This window comes from Onychomys torridus, chromosome 18 (genome assembly GCF_903995425.1).
Source record: "Onychomys torridus chromosome 18, mOncTor1.1, whole genome shotgun sequence".
Classification (NCBI taxonomy): Eukaryota; Metazoa; Chordata; class Mammalia; order Rodentia; family Cricetidae; genus Onychomys; species Onychomys torridus.
This window is the reverse complement of record NC_050460.1, coordinates 6,474,105-6,483,078: the sequence shown is the minus strand read 5'-3', so window position 1 is coordinate 6,483,078 and position 8,974 is coordinate 6,474,105.

Sequence of the window (8,974 nt, the reverse complement as noted above, 5' to 3'; positions counted from 1 at the left end):
AAGGAGCCCAGCTGTTCCTGAGGACAACAAGCAACAGTTGTTCCCACTCTTGAGGCCCCCCACTTCAGACTTGCTGCATTCCTTTAGAGAGCCTAATCCTTGTTCTCTTGGTTCCAAAGGCTGCTCTGACTCACTGGGTACCCCAGAACAAGCCACCATTGCTCCAGTGGGAAAGTCTAAAACACAGGCCCCAGAAATTGGACCCCAGCCCAGTGGGGCCCTCAGCCTTCCCCCTCTGCCTCTGACCCACATCTACTACAGGAATGTTCCTCTCCCAGGGACAGGGTAGAGCGAGAGAGGAATGCTTTCCTACAGGAAGGGGTGGATGGACAAATGGACGCAGTGCACAGGAGGTTCACAGCTGCCCTTGTGGTGGGACTTGTCCCTCAACAGTCAGGGCTGGAGCTTAGATGGAATCAGCCATGTTGTCCAAAAATCATCAGCCAACATTAATGGTTGAACACTCCCTCCTTTAGAAGCAGGTGCCGCTGGTTCCCTGGGCTTCACTCAGGAAAGGACAGGATCCAGCATCCTGTCTGAGTGACATTTCAGGTCAGACCGGAGAGGCCCTCCCCAAACCCACCCCTGTGTAATAACAAGGCCTCACCGAATACACACAGAGCGGCTTTCCAAAGAAGCTGAGACCATTTATCTCTGTCAGGCCTCACTGGGCAGGTTTTGTTATCGCTGTGTCCAGGAGAGGAAACAGGCTGGGATGTGAAGAGACTCACCTCAGGCTATGAGTTAATTAACGGCTTGGACTGGGGCCGCATGCCAGTCGTGTGTCTTTCCTACCCCATCCCACCCCTGCTCTGGGCCAGGCCCGGCCTGACTGGGAACCGCTCCCCAGGCCCAAATGATTCCATTCTCAGTAAAACCACATTCCAGTGCCCCCACTTAGAAAGCCTTTGGAATTCCGGGCCAGGACCCTGCTTAACTGCCCAGTGACCCTGCTCCTCCCAAGCCTGTCCAGCACCCACAGAGCCACCCTGGTCTCTTGTACATCCTCAGGGACAGCTCCCTCTGTCCATGGGAGGGGCCAGGGCAGGTATGTGGGAGGCTTGACCTTCCCTGCCCTAATTTCTCCTTGTGGGTAGGAGGACCTCTCAGGTCAGGTCAGGTTAAAGGATCCTGAGTACTGAGTGCTCCAACAAGTACCTTAGAGTGAAATCCTACTCAGAGGCGAAGGGGTCATGCTAAAAGCCACGGCAGTCTGGTGGAGAAGAGCTGGGCCAGGGTAAGCAGTGTGCCATATCCCAGCCCAGAAGTATTAGTTATGAGTCCCCTGTGACAAAAATACCTGACAAAAGCAGGTAATGGAGGGGTGTGGCTCACAGTTTGAGGTACACAGAAGAAGGGTGGCTTCACACAGAATCCATTCAGTCAGGAGCTGCCGGGCTGGGATCCATGGAACGGTGCTGCCCACATGTCATACCTTCCTACTTCCTACCTCAACTAAACCAACCTAGAAACTTCCTCACAGACATTCCCCAAAGTTTGTCCCCAAGGTGATTTTTTTTTTTTTAAGATTTGTTTATTATATATACATTGTACTGCCTGCATGCCAGAAGAGGGCACCAGATCACATTACAGATGGTTGTGAGCCACCATATGGTTGCTGGGAATTGAACTCAGGACCTCTGGAAGAACAGCCAGTGCTCTTAACCACTGAGCCATCCCTCCAGCCCACCCTAGGTGATTTTAAACTTTGTCAAGTTGGCAATCAAGGTTGACCAGTACAGGGCTGGGAGATGGCTTGGCAGTTAAGACCACATCCTGCTTATGCACAAAAACCAAGTTCAGTTCCCAGCATCCATGTTGGTCAGCTCACACCTCATGTAACTTCAGCTCCAGAGGATCTGGCACCCTTTCCCCCACCTCTGTGGGCACACATACATGTAACACAGACATATATAAAAGTAAATTTTTTTTGGCTTTTTGAGACAGGGTTTCTCTGTGTAGCTTTGGAACCTGTCCTGGACCTTGCTCTGTAAACCAGGGTAGCTAGCCTTGAAGTCACAGAGATCTGCCTAGCCCTGCCTCCCAGGTGCTAGGATTAAAGACATACACCACCACCACCGCCAATCACAGTAAAAGAAAATCTTAAAAACTGGATAAACCACCAGGTGGTGGTGTACACCTTTAATCCCAGCACTCGGGGCAGAGGCAGGCAGATTTCTAAATTTGAGGCCAGCCTGGGCTACAGAGTGAGTTTCAGAACAATCAGGACTTCACAGAGAAACCCTGTCTCAAGAAACTAAACCCCTACCCCCCCCCCCAAAAAAAAAGGATTAACTGTGGCAACCAGCTGGAATCCCAGCACATGCATGCATGCATGACATGGTCCCTCACCAGTCTGTTATCCAGTCTGTTCAAGCCCTTCCAGGGACAGGGTCACCACCTCAGAAGACCTCTCTCCTCTCCACTCAGTACTAATTCTGCACATAACCTGCACATGACCAAGGCAGACCTCTCTGCCAAGGGTGCTGAGCCCTGAGACTCGGCGGCACCATTTGACCACTTGGCATCCGTTTCTTCGTCGGTCACATAGGGATAATAACAGTCCCTCCCTCCAGGAATTATTGCAAGCGTCAAATAAGAAAATGTCCCACCAACATTAACCATGCAACTGGCTTGTAGTTAAGTGCTCAGTAAACTAGTGATTGGTGCCACTAATCCTCTGCATTTGACTCTTCCCAGCATGCCTCCTGAGCTCTTGTTTGAGCCATGGCAGAAAGCAGCACCCAGGCCTGACCTTCACTTACCTCCAAGCAAGCATTGCCCTGTTTTAGACATCGTAACTCCTCCAATGCAGACCATAAGTGTTCACTTGCTGCCAGTTCTCGGGAACTCAAATCTGGCCTGAAACCATCTTCTCTTTTTCTCCATAAATACCTGCCATGATCCTTGTCCCCAGATGCATCTAGCATAGGAGTTCTTGGCAAATCAAACACTGAATGGTCCATGCATCCAGGTGTTACTACCTCTCAGCCCTCTGAGTGCGCCCTGGGATTGAGTGGCCCTGGTTCTCGCTATGGGCATGGAGGTGACAGACGCTAGGCATGGGAACTCGGTTTCAGGAAGGGCCTAGTTAGAGTGTCTTCACAGGGCTGGGTCATGAGAGTTTGGCTTCGGTATCCCTGTCCCTTGGATTAGTGCCCCCTGGTTCACTCTGTGCTGGGGATAGGCAGGAAAGCACCCTGGTCACAGCGGCATCTTCTCTTTCTCTTTGGGTTTCTCCAGGATGAACACTGCTGGCAGAATGCCCCTGGAGAGGACCTGGGAGGTCAGGGGGTCAAGGGCATCACTCTCGTGCCAGATGTGAGGTGTTATTACCATGATCATTGTTTTCGAACAGTGCAGGGTGTGGTGCTCCCACTGAACGTGTGACCTAGTGGCTGTGTCTGCCCGCTCCCTTTCTTCAGCCCTATCTGTTAGCAGGGAGCTGTGGCCCCTGGGAGGGGCAGGGCTGGGGGAAGACTCCCTGCTGCTTCTTTCCACCTGCTGTCCTTCAGCCTGCTCCAGTTTCCCTCCGGCAGGTTAGTGAGATGAGAACCAAAGACACTCACTCACCAGGGAAGGAATGTAATCACTGAAATGGCTACCCTGCTCTGGACTCTGGGCACTAGACTGGAGCAGCCCAGCAGTGCTAGGAGCAGCTGAGGCTATGGCCGGAGGGCATCGACCTGCAGAATGGGGGTGGGGAAGAGGTACCAGGTGTTCCTGGAGGCTCCTTGTCTCCCTTTGCCTAGGAACATATCAACCAATTGATACATGGTGGGTGAGGCCCAGTGTACACAGGTACAGTGGCCTTGATTTCCCAAGTAAACATTGGACGTCCAGGATACAAATGGATTGTGTGAGGTAAGCCCCAACAAAGCCTCGGACTCCCCAAAGCTTTTGTCTAGATGGAGAAATGAAGCTTTAAAAGCACAGGATTATGGAAGATGTGCCCATGTCTCTGATAGCTGTGGGACCTCAGGCATACCCCTTAACCTACTCTGAAGCCGTTTCTTCAGCTATTGTGGGGAATGATTGGTACCTAGAAAGTTGCTAAGTAAAATAAAAAAATGCACATGAGGACTGGGATGGTGAGTGGGTAAAACACTGGCTGTATAAATGTAAGTTCGATCCCCAGCAATTACATTAGTAGCCAAGTGTAGCAGTACACACCTGTAATCCCAGTAGCAGGGAGGCAGAGACAGGGGGATCACTGGAGTTTGCTGGCCAGTCATTTTAGCAACATCAGTGAGCTCCAGGTTCAGTGAGAGATCCTGTCTCAAAAATTAATATGGACAAAAATTAAGGAAGACATCGGACATCCACCACTGGAGCCAAAAAGTACACACATGCATACATCCCTCACACACATGTGCATGTACACACACACACACACACACACACACACACACAAAGGCACATAAAATTCTCAGTGGTTACTGATACACAGCATGAACTTGGCCTTGTTGTGGTTTTCATAGCAACAGCCAGCTGATATGCGAGCGTTCCTGAAGGAGGTGGGCCCTGATCTTGTAGATTTGGGAAGGAGAGGAAGGTGTGGGCCTAGCAATTGGCCCGCTGAGAGAGGAGAGCCTAGACTGTTGAGAGCAAAGAAGTAGGTGGGGAGGGCTGAGGAGAATAGCTTGGGGTGAGCAGGGAGATCAGAGGCGACCTCCCTCTGTGGTCTATGGAACGTGGATCTGTGTACCTATGAACGGCCTTTAGGGGCCAGGCTGTGGGTGGTGAGGAGGTCTGGGGTTCAGTCCAGTGCAAGTGTTCATCCATCAGTCCATCCAACGAAGTATTTATTGAGCAGTTACCTGCTAGGGTACTAGGCACTTTGCTGGGGACCTCGCCCTCACAGTCCTGCATTCCACTGAGAAGAATGACCTCAGGGAGGTTAGATTGGAGCAGAGATGTGAGTGGCAAGACAGACTGAGGAATAGCTGAGGGAAGGAAATTCCAAGCAGAGGGAATTGCAGGTGCAAAGGTCCTGCATGGGACAAACAGACTTGAGTCCATGGAAGAAGGGTCAGAAAAGACCAGGGGAGCTGTTGCAGAGAGAGGAAGACACAGGCTGGGGTTACAGAAACAGGACACAGGGCCAGTGGCAGGTAGACTTTATCCAAGAGCAGTAGGATGCTTTTGGAGGGTCCTGAGCAGATGCCATGTGACATAAGGTGTAATTAGGGTGGATGACAGGGCTGAGGAGGGATGGGGCGGAGGCAGAAGTCGGGAGTTGTTAATGAACTGAGTGTTTGTGCCCTGATTCTGTATGTGGACATCTACCCTCCATTGAGATGGCAAACCTAATGGGATGCTGATCAATGAAGCTCACGTTGCTACAGGGACCCAGAGGGTGTGAGTGGAGGAGAGAAGTGAGGGTGCTCTGAGGCTTGGGACTGGAAGAAGGGTTCACTTCCCGAAGTGGAGAGGGAATGTGGGGAAGAAGGAACAGATCCTAGCAAGAGTCCCAGAGGACAAACCCTGGACACTTGTGGCCCACCCCTGGAGCCTCAGAGTGTCCTCTGCCATGCTCTCACTGTCCTGGAGGCCAGGCATGGCTTTGTGGGGCTCCACATCAGCAGCCTGCACCCCCAGTCTGACCTCTGCTGTCCGAGGACGACCTGGGTAGCAGCAGGACCCCTTGGACTTCAGAAACTAGGGTAGCAATGCTAAGGCTGAGACCACAGCGATGTCCACAGTAGGCCTGAGGGACTCCAGCAGAGAGGACCCTGGGAACTCCTCCTCAGCCATCAGGGTCACAGCTTCAGCTACTCTAGAAGCGGGAGGGTCTCTGCACCCTGCCTACCTCAGAAAGCAGGTCCCCAAGGGTAGTTTCTGACAGAACACCTATGGGGTCACTTAGGCCTCTATATCCTTCGTTTGCTATCCCCACGTAGAACATGAAGACCTCCGAGGCCATCAGTCCCTTGCCTGTTCCAGGCCTTGGTTTCTCACTCTGTGCAGAGCTAGAACCTCCATATCTGAGTTATGTGTCTTCCCAGTCTTGTCAAGGACATCTCTCAGGACATTTCCCATCCAGGCTCTCTATTCTTCTCCTTGGAAGCCACCACAAGCACACTTAAGCTCAGAAAGAGCCAGGCACACCCATACAGACCCAAGCAAGCCTGGCAGGGCTACCCAGCTGAGGCTTCACTGGGGCTTGGTGGCAAGGCCTAGGCCGGGCCAGATGGCACTGAGCTCATTATCAATGTTTAGCTTGGGACTTTTGGATCAGGTCCGGATCCTGCTCCTTATCCAGGGCCCTGATTAGACTCTGGACTTCCATGTGTCCACAGGACTCTTACTTCCCTGCCACTGGGTCTCCAAATTCAGCACCGCCCTCACCTAAGGATACCCAGCTGGGTATGGCCTGCTGAATCCCAACAACCCTTCCCCATGGACTCTTCTCCTCTGCCTCCTGCTGCTACCACCAAGCCTTTCCTGTGCCTCCGGGGAACACAAAACACCGGCATTCGGGGCCATGCAAATCTAGGTCCTTGAGACAAAGGCAGGTCAAGAGCAGAAGGGCAGGGCTCTCTGGTAGCTCCCAGGGTCCCACACTCCCTGGGCCCCACTCTCTGATGCAGAAAAGGAGAAAGGCCATGGGCACCCACAGGTGGGACCAGGACCGACTGGCCATCTGGTGCTACTGTGGGCCCCGTATGCACCCATTTCTTCTCTAGTCACCATACAACTGCCTTCCCTGATCACTGCTCAGCTGTGGTGCTGCTAAGAGGTCCTGGGCTGTCACTCGGTAAGGGCCCAAGGAAAGCAGGGCCTGCAGAAGATTTGGCAAGCCTACTTGACCTCTCCAGTGGGACAAAGAAGAGGGGAGGGACCATGGGGAGGTCTTTGCCCCCCTCCTCCCAGGAAGGTGCCTGTGCCATAGAGACAGGCATAGACACATTTCCTGTTCCTGGCCTGCCCCACCCACCCACCCAGTGCAAATATATCCTCACCCAGACTTGTGCCCCAGTGAAGATGTCCTCATGGAGCCCACGCAGTGGGGCCATCTTGGACAGGAAGACAAAGACAGGGCTGTTGCAGGAAGCCTTTGAGGAAGACACAAGTACAGCAGCAAGGCCGATGTGCAGCCTACATCTGCATGGATAAATGTGAGCCTGCATCGATGCATGCATGCTTCTGTGTGTAGGCTTGTGTGTGTGCACATGCACTTGTGCTCAGGCATATCTCTGAGATATGCCGTCATAGGACAGATCTGAGCCACCATCTGACCCATTCTTTCTGGTCCGTTGCATCGAGAGACTATCTGGGCTAAAGTTGCCTCAGTGGTTAAATGCTTGGACTGATTCTTCTTACAGAGGACAGGGGTTTGGTTCTCAGCACCCATATTAGGCAGCTCATAACCACCTAACCCCTAGTTCCAGGGACTCTGACACCTTCTTGCCTCTGCAGGCACCTACATTCACATGCACATAAATAAATAAATAAATCTTTAAAAATATGTTTTTAAGCTAAATCAATGAATAAATAAATACAGCTGAGCATGGTGCACACACCCTTAGTCCCAGCACTCAGGAGGCAGAACCAGGCAGATCTCTGAGTTCAAGGCCAGCCTGGTCCACAGAGTGAGTTCCGGGACAGCCAGGGCTACACAGAGAAACCCTGTCTCGAAAAACAAACAACAAATGAAGTTTTGGGGATTTTTTGTTTTGTTTGTTTTGTTTTTTCAAGACAGGTTTCTCTGTGTAGTTTTGGTGTCTTTCCTGGATCTAAATCTGTAGACCAGGCTGGCCTCAAAGTCACAGAGATCCACCTGCCTCTGCCTCCCGAGTGCTGGGATCAAAGGCGTGCACCACTGCTACTGGCCATATGAGGTGGGGGTTTTTTTGTTGTTTTTTTTTGAGCTGAGGATCGAACCCAGGGCCTTGCGCTTGCTAGGCAAGCGCTCTACCACTGAGCTAAATTCTCAACCCCATATGAAGTTTTAAAAAAACAAAACAAAAACCCCAAAAAACCAGAGAGAGCCTCAGGCTGAGGATACAGCTCAGTAGCTAGAGTGCTTGCTTGGAATGCAGGAAATCCTCGGTTCAACCCCTAGCTTCCCACAAGCCAGCTGTGGTGGCATATTCCTGTAAGCCAATTCTTGAGAGGTAGAAGCAGGAGAATCAAGGTGATCCTCAGCCACATGAAGAGATCCAAGAAAGAGAGATGGAAAGAGACAGGAGTGGGGGGTGGGGAGTGCTCCTCACCAGCAGGCTCGCTTCATGGTGTGCAGATGGAGAAGACCTACCATTGTGAAGGGCCCTGTGTCCAGGGAGCTCGGCAGGGGGGTAGGGTTGTTTCTGTAGTTGGAGGGGAAGATGGGCCCAGCTGGGAGGCTCTAAGATTAGATTTACCTCTGGTTCAACCTTGCCTTGCGTGGCCTCAAGACACCGTGAACACAATGTGGCCCCACACTGTGCTCCTGACCTCCACTCAGATCCCAGGTCTGTCCGAGGGCCACACACTCATTTTAATTTGCAGCCCCTCCCAGGGTGGGGGATGGAAAGTACTGCCTCCTGCCTCCTGCCCCACAACAACCCTTCCAGACTGTACCCCTACACCACCCCTCCCTTCCGGCTTGGGTCTTTCCCCAGCTCTTCCTGTTTTCTCTTATTTCCTCAATAATGTCCATCTGCTTCCCGAGGCGAGTGGCCTAGCTCAAGACATCTTTCTCTCCAGTTTGGGGCATACTTGGCGAAGAGCTGAAATTGCTTGTAAACCCCAATTACCCCTGTTTCTCTGGAGACTCACTCAGGGCCAGGGGTGTAAAAAAGAGCTGGCTTGTCTCATACCTGCTGTCGTCACCCAGGACCCTGGAGCACTGACCCTAGAGGGTCCTTCTGAATCCTGGTCTCCGAAGGTTTGCTTGTGGCATTCCTGCGAGATGATGCACGCCAGATACACTGACACCTTGTTCCCTGTCCTGCCCTGTACCCTCTCCTTAAAGGCTTTCCCTGCCTTC